This window comes from Petromyzon marinus, unplaced genomic scaffold (assembly GCF_048934315.1).
Source record: "Petromyzon marinus isolate PM22_M1 ecotype Great Lakes invasive population unplaced genomic scaffold, UKy_Petmar_22M1.pri1.0 PM_G_Scaffold_20, whole genome shotgun sequence".
Taxonomy (NCBI): domain Eukaryota; kingdom Metazoa; phylum Chordata; class Hyperoartia; order Petromyzontiformes; family Petromyzontidae; genus Petromyzon; species Petromyzon marinus.
Window position 1 is genome coordinate 1444701 of NW_027422762.1, and position 7805 is coordinate 1452505.

Sequence of the window (7805 nt, forward strand, 5' to 3'; positions counted from 1 at the left end):
TCCCCACCTCGACAGCGAGGAGCCCGCGGCCGCCCCGACAGATCCCCGAAGCCTTGGTGCTTGGGGGGAGCAGCGGTGGAGCGGCGGTGAGCGCGCCGTGCTACACGCCCACCCAAGGTTAGTTCCCACTCCTGGCCAACATCGCCGTCGATTATCTAAAGGCGGTTCTAATTCTTCCCTAGATCGAGCGACCAAACTCGGCCTTGGCTGAGTAACCGGTGCCGTGTGCAGACATCAACAGCCCGGGCGTCGCGTTGGCCATTCAACCCCCTCGCGTGTGCCGTTGCCGGCCTCGATAGGCGCTAACAGCGCTTGCCCCGGCAGTCTGTGATCTAAACCCATGGGACTCTGGCACAAAATACAAAGAGGGCAATGAGCGAGGACATCCTCCACGGAGCTCGATGGCAAAAGACAAACCTCGACTTGAAGCTTTCGCGACTGCAAGGATTCATCTTCTTTGGTTCTTTCGGTAAAGTCACCACCACGTAGAATGAGAATAAAATAATAAAATAACGCGATAAAATTCTCACGTCGTCCCGACAGTTTCTGTACATTTCACCTGAAGACGGCCGCTTGCGTTGTGGCCGAAACGTCGTGATAATTTTATCGTGTTATTTTATTATTTTATTCTCACTCTACACGGCGGTGACTTTACCGAAAGAACCAAAGAAGATGAACCTCGACGTCAACTTTTCTGATGTCACCTTCAGACTGGGCCCGCATCCTCCTTCAGGACAAAACTGCACTCCATTGGTGGAAAAGACCTCACGTCTACGGGACTACCAACGCCCCCACAGGGACAACCTGCATGCCCCTTGCTTAAGAGATCCTACGTTAAATATGCTATTATGCTTTACAGCTTCTTAAATTTACTTAGGAAAATTAACCAAAGCTTATGGATGCACAAATAGAAGCCTAAACGAAAATCTTGGGAGACATTGAGACTACAAATCGAGTCTTTTCTGTTTCCTTGATGCACCTGCCAGTACTGGGAAGACTTTTGTTTTCAAACTGCTCCTCGCTAAGGTTCGCCAGAGAGAGAAAATTGGTCTAGCTGTGGCATCATCGGGGATTGCTGTGTGAGTCGATGTGTGTGTCTTTGAGTCCATGTCTGTGCATTTAGGTCCGTGTGTGTGTGTGTAAGTCGATGTGTGTCTGTCTTTTTTGCCCGGGCAACGCCAGATGTCTGTGTGTGTACGTGTGTAAGTCGATGTGTGTCTGTCTTTTTTGCCCGGGCAACGCCAGATGTCTGTGTGTGTACGTCCATGTGTGTAAGTCCAAGTGTGCGTGTCAGTCCATATGTGTGTGTCAGTTGCTTTGTGTGTGTTAGTCGATGTGTGTGTGTTAGTCAATGTGTGTTCATGGCTCCATGTGAGTGTGTAAGTCTCTGTGTGTGTCTCTCTATCCCCGTGTGTCTCTCTCCCCGTGTGTCTCTCTCCCCGTGTCTCTCTCTCCCCATGTGTCTCTCACTCCCCGTGTGTCTCTCTCCCCATGTGTCTCTCTCCCCATGTGTCTCTCTCCCCATGTGTCTCTCTCCCCGTGTGTCTCTCTCCCCGTGTGTCTCTCTCCCCATGTGTCTCTCTCCCCATGTGTCTCTCTCCCCGTGTCTCTCACTCCCCGTGTCTCTCTCTCCCCGTGTCTCTCTCCCCGTGTGTCTCTCTCTCTCCGTGTCTCTCTCTCCCCGTGTCCCTCTCTCCCCGTGTCCCTCTCTCCCTGTGTCTCTCTCCGTGTGTCTCTCTCCCCGTATGTCTCTCTCTCCGTGTCTCTCTCTCTTGTTGTATATGAGCCTTTTCCAAAATTGATATTAACAATAATATCTGCCGATATATATTTTAATAATAAAGGAAATAATGCATAAAAACACACAAGCCCAAAAACCCGCAAACACAGATGGAGATCATAAACAGGCCATAAATAAATAAAGAAATAATAAAACTCTCAAGGCGAGGATGTAACAGCTATCGGCGAAAATCTCCAGATGAACAAGAGTTTGATGGGCCACTTGGGAAAGGTCCCTCCGAGGTCAGAACACCAAGAGACTAGACACGGAGACGCCAACAGGGTAAATCGTATACATATTTTTTTTCCTTATTTGCCAGTAAAACAACAAAAAAATTAAAAGGCAACAACAAGAATAAGATGAAATTAGCGGTCCTAACGCTCACTCCAATTAAGAACAGGCCACCAGACACATCAGTGAATTATTATCCAATGATTAATTCGCTATCAAATGATTTTCACCTTTAATACTTACTGTTAAAACAAAGCTTGGAGACAAAATACAGTCACATCAAAGGTTTTCGAGAAGGAATGAGACAACGGGCAAACTTGCGAAAGAGTTTAAACAATATCCCAAGCAACCCCGACCACCTTTGCCTCTCTCGCTCGCGGGGAAGCAGGAATTACACCTTATCACAAGGGGCCATCTGGAAAAGCCAGCCGGGTTTGATGAGGAGACACACCCCACCCCACACACGGCAACCAGGCAAACAAAGTTTTAAAGAAATTGCAATATAACATTAATAATAACGTGTTCACCTTACACGACATTCCATTATAGAACCTTACAGAACCAAGGGATATGGATTCCAACAATCAAGAAACGGACCTCTTAAACTCAGGATGAAAATTATTTTTCTTTTTAATAATTCCATCATAACAATTCGAACCTAGGTAAACCGAGAGGTGTCGGGAGGACGTAGTTACAAACACGAGTCTTGGCGAACATGGGACCAAATGGTATTTGAGAAAAATAAGTCGAAAGTATAAAGAGATAGGTACTCCCGACCACCTTTGTCTCTCCCGAAGAGCGCGAGAGAGGAATTTCACGCCAGGGCAAACAGATCGTTATCGCAGGAGCCATCTGTACACACACGAACTCACACACACAGACCCCGCCCCCCCCCTTTTCCACTGCGCAGAGAGAATTGTCTTTGAATATAACGGTCAGCCGCATTTTCAAAAGTCAGTGAAGTTAAGTCAAGAGTCGAGACAGATCAGCGAGTCAAGACGTCCACAGGACGAGCAGTCGCATGGAGCGGCTGGCTCCGAGCCTAGCTGAGTAGCGAGGATCGCTGAGTCGCGATGTATCAACAAAAGTGAGTCATACAGCAGTGGAGAGAAACTGCTATCAGCGAACCAGCACGGGCGCGTTCGCGCACTTCAACAGAGAGAGCACGTGCGACTCAACTCACTCAACTGAAGAAAAAGCTTGGCCAGCCGCCAACAAAGTATCAGCGAATCAGCGCTGAGAGCGCTCGAGCATCTCCACAAAGAAAGCACGTGCAACGTGGCTTAACCAGCAGCGGAAAAGCACGAGCAGCCGCCAACAACTTCAGCAAACCAGTGACCAAGCGCGTGCGACTTGAGTAATACAGCAGTGGAGGAAACCTGCTGTCAGAGAGCCGCCAACAACCTCAACAAGAGAGCGCGTGCGACTCGGCTCACTCAGCAGAAGAAAAACTTGACCTGTCGCCCGCGAGCGCAGCGTCAGATACTACAGCAGCGGAAAGAGCGCGCACCGGCGCAGCTCATCCAGCAGTGGAGGAAACTGCTGTCAGCGAATCAGCACGGGCGCGTTCGCGCATCTTCAAGGAGAAAGAGCGCGGCCAGCAACGCCAAGCAAGAGCGTGCAGCAGCTTAGCCAGCAGTGGAGAAAAACTGCTATCAGCGAACCAGCACGGGCGCGTTCGCGCATCTTCAAGGAGAGGGAGCGTGCACCACCAGCGTGCCATCAGCACCAGCACCAGCGCGTGCCAGCAGCGTGCCACCAGCGTGCCACCAGCATCAGCACCAGCGCGTGCCAACAGCGTGCCACCAGCGTGCTACAACGCGCAACTTCGCGTCACCAGGGCCGAGAAGGAAGCGGCCCCGCACTCAACACCCATCGGCGCGACGACGGCGAGCGTCATGCTGACTCTTCCAGCCAGCAGTGGACAGAAACTGGCAGCCGTTCGTATGCCCAAACCCCTCCCCCACACTCTTCCCCTCACTCCCCCACCGCGCCGCAACACACAGGAAACACATTTTGGACACACGAGATGCTAACCTCGGCGTCTGCTTTACGCAAAGAATTGAACCAGTGATAACGAAGACACACGATACGCATATCGGGATAATCAAGAAGGGTTGCCACTCCAAGGTGGTGCATTAAAAATCAATTCATAACGAAAAATACTGCTGTCATTGAGTTGCATAATAACCAATCGTCCTACTGTTAAAAACGTGATAAGAATTGACTTGAATGTCTATGAATGGATGTGGTACTGTGTGGGCAATGTTTAAATACGAATTTACATTATAAGGTTAAGGTTTTGATAGAATAGTATGCATGTTTAATCTCTCTCTCAACAACCGATTGATTGCGTTACGCGTCGGGAATTAACCATAGGTGCCGTTATCAAAGTGAAACAACGTAATCGTGATGGTATCATGTTAACGCTGTGTTGAAATTCCAAAATCCCGAGATTGAGTTTTCATATTATCCAAAAATTAAAGTTAGCTAGAAAATAAAATTGATTAAAGCAGAAGGTTTGTGTGTGATTCTTCCTGAAATTCTGCGTAATATTGTTCTGCGTATGAGATCTGAATCCTGGGGACCTATCATAAGCACACTATCACCACACATAATCCATAACACACATAATTCATCATGTTCAATCCAGAGTAATCGTATCCTTATCGATAATACGGAATTAAATAGCAGAGTCGAATCGACTCTCTCTCTCATTCGTGCTCACAACACCTACAGAACTGCATACGATCAATTGCGTTGTTCCAATTAATAACCAAACCACGTCACCGAGGCTCGACCACATAATCCATAACGACCTGCATTATCATAACCACGCCCACTCGCATAAATTAATACGATTATATCTCGAATCAGCATAATTTATGCGCATAATTACACTGATTAACGTAATTTCGGATAAATTATGCAAATCACAAATTTCATTTAATTTTCATTATTTTCATCAATTTTCATAACACCTATATATACAACAAACACATTTATTATATTTATTATTTTATTGTGTTTATTATTATTTTATTATTATTATCTTATAATGCGTTGTTTGTATTGGGGAACACATCATTATTATATAATGCGATGGATGTGTTGGGGAACACATAATTACTTAATATTTACAGTGAGGGAAAAAAGCATTTGATCCCCTGCTGATTTTGTACGTTTGCCCACTGACAAAGAAATGATCAGTCTATAATTTTAATGGTAGGTTTATTTGAACAGTGAGAGACAACTACAAGAAACGTCTCACCTCTGTGATTGCCAACAAGGGTTTTTCCACCAAGTACTAAGTCATGTTTTGCAGAGGGGTCAAATACTTATTTCCCTCATTAAAATGCAAATCAATTTATAACATTTTTGACATGCGTTTTTCTGGATTTTGTTGTTGTTATTCTGTCTCTCACTATTCAAATAAACCTACCATTAAAATTATAGACTGATCATTTCTTTGTCAGTGGGCAAACGTACAAAATCAGCAGAGGATCAAATACTTTTTTCCCTCACTGTATATATATAAATTTCACAGGCGCAGCAGGTGCCAAGCGCCTCACCTGGGAAACCACTTTGCGTGCTCATGCCAAGCGCTGTCTCCCAGCGCCCACTCTTGTAGACGACCGTCGCAGCTGAAGCACCTCACAAGATCTCCGTGACCTACTCAAAATAGAAACACATTACAGGGACCTCTCCCCTACTTATCGACACTGTCGACTTTTCAGAGATAAACAAACCCATCCAGTTGCCCGTTCGGACCAAGAGTTGTAAGTTCAACCGCCTCACAATAGATGGAGGTGGTGGCATCAACATCTGCAGAACGTGAAGAACCAGCGTCATCTACATCTACAGAACGTGAAGAACCAGTTGCATCTACATCTACAGAATACAAAAAACCAGTGGCATCTACATCTACAGAACGTGAAGAACCAGCGTCATCTACATCTACAGAATGTGAAAACCCAGTGGCATCTACATCTACAGAACGTGAAGAAGCAGCGTCATCTACATCTACAGAACGTGACGAACCAGTGGCATCTACATCTACAGAACGTGAAGAACCAGTGGCATCTACATCTACAGAACGTGAAGAACTAGTGGCATCTACATCTACAGAATACGAAAAACCAGTGGCATCTACATCTACAGAACGTGAAGAACCAGCGTCATCTATATGTACAGAACGTGAACAACCAGTGACATCTACATCTACAGAACGTGAAGAACCAGCGTCATCTACATCTACAGAACGTGAAGAACCAGTGGCATCTACATCTACAGAACGTGAAGAACCAGCGTCATCTACATCTACAGAACGCGAAGAACCAGTGGCATCTACATCTACAGAACGTGAAGAACCAGCGTCATCTACATCTACAGAACGCGAAGAACCAGTGGCATCTACATCTACAGAACGTGAAGAACCAGTGGCATCTACATCTACAGAACATGAAGAACCAGTGGCATCTACATCTACAGAACGTGAAGAACCAGTGGCTTCTACATCTACAGAACGTGAAGAACCAGTGGCATCTACATCTACAGAACGTGAAGAACCAGCGTCATCTACATCTGCAGGAGATTATACAACTTGTAAAGGCATTCCCCGTGTTTCGTGTACACACTCTACAACACGTTTGGAACCGACAGGACTTCGCACTCCTATCGTGTTTTTGTAAACTGTTCGTTGCCGTGATGTTCTTACCCCCTGTGCCCCGACTGGACATCATGCGAAAAAGATCTTCACAGCTCAATGGATTCCTCCAGTATAGATAAATATTCTGATTCTGACCTCCCTCAGGTGTTTGACCAAAACTATTAACCAACATTGAAACTGTTTTATGATACCAGGTGTTAGGACCATTGAGTTGCTATTCAGCTCTTTTTCAGAGGCGACCACCTGGCTATCACAAACGATAGCTCAACGAAGTGGCTTATCGCGTGAGAATTTAAACGCAGCCAAATACTCTAAACGCGTGTTTCTAAATGTGTAAGCACAAAACCGGAGGACCGGTAGAAAAAATCCACGCGACCACGGGGAGGGAGGCACGAAAATTCCAAATACACACCAGGCGTCAGGATGGAACCCACCACCTCCTGCCTTCCAGGCGAGGTAGCCAACATCTCCGAGCCACTGTGGCGCTTGCCCCCAAAGAGCCGCCCCTCCCCCCACAAAACGGGGACGACTACAGCGCCGGAGAAGGCCTCCACCCACTTCTACGCAGCAGCAGCAGCAGCACAAACTGTACCGGAATAGTAGAAGCCTGCGTAGGCCAGCTCATGCGGGGACACATTGGCTTTGTACGGCCAGCTCGCGAAAGATCTGATTCGCGCCCCGAACGAACGCATCTCTGGACACAGAGCGGAGTCAGCGCCATCCTGAGTGGCCGGCGGCAACGGGGCCTGCGGGGAAAAGGCGCCACCCAGGGACAAACGCAACGACGACAACGGTGACGACGATGACGACTACGACGGCAGCGTCGACGGTGACGACGGTGACGCAGTGAGCTCATCGAATTGTCCCCGCCCTTTGGAACGGCTCCCCAGGAAGCCGTGAGGGCATTAGAATCGTTTTTATTAAACGACATCTTCGAAACAAAACCTTTTTAGACTGGCCTAAAAAGGTTAAGTCATTTACATGACTTAATACGATTACATCTCCATAACTAGCACAACTTATGCGCATAATTACATCAATTAACGTTATTTCAGATAATTACGCATTTTTCCAAATTTAATTTCATTTTGATTATTTTTATTAAAATTTTCAAGACCCGGCATA

At 46.8% G+C, this 7805-nt stretch overlaps 1 long non-coding RNA gene across 1 annotated transcript; it reads right to left on the minus strand.

Annotated features, from left to right (window-relative positions):
• Positions 1-1816: 1816 nt before the first annotated feature.
• Positions 1817-7397, minus strand: LOC142912400 (uncharacterized). The gene is made up of 3 exons (XR_012934056.1): positions 7273-7397; positions 5584-5683; positions 1817-2039 (listed from the first exon to the last, which is right to left on the minus strand). It is a non-coding gene; the product is annotated as an uncharacterized LOC142912400 (long non-coding RNA).
• Between the last annotated feature and the right edge of the window lie 408 nt (positions 7398-7805).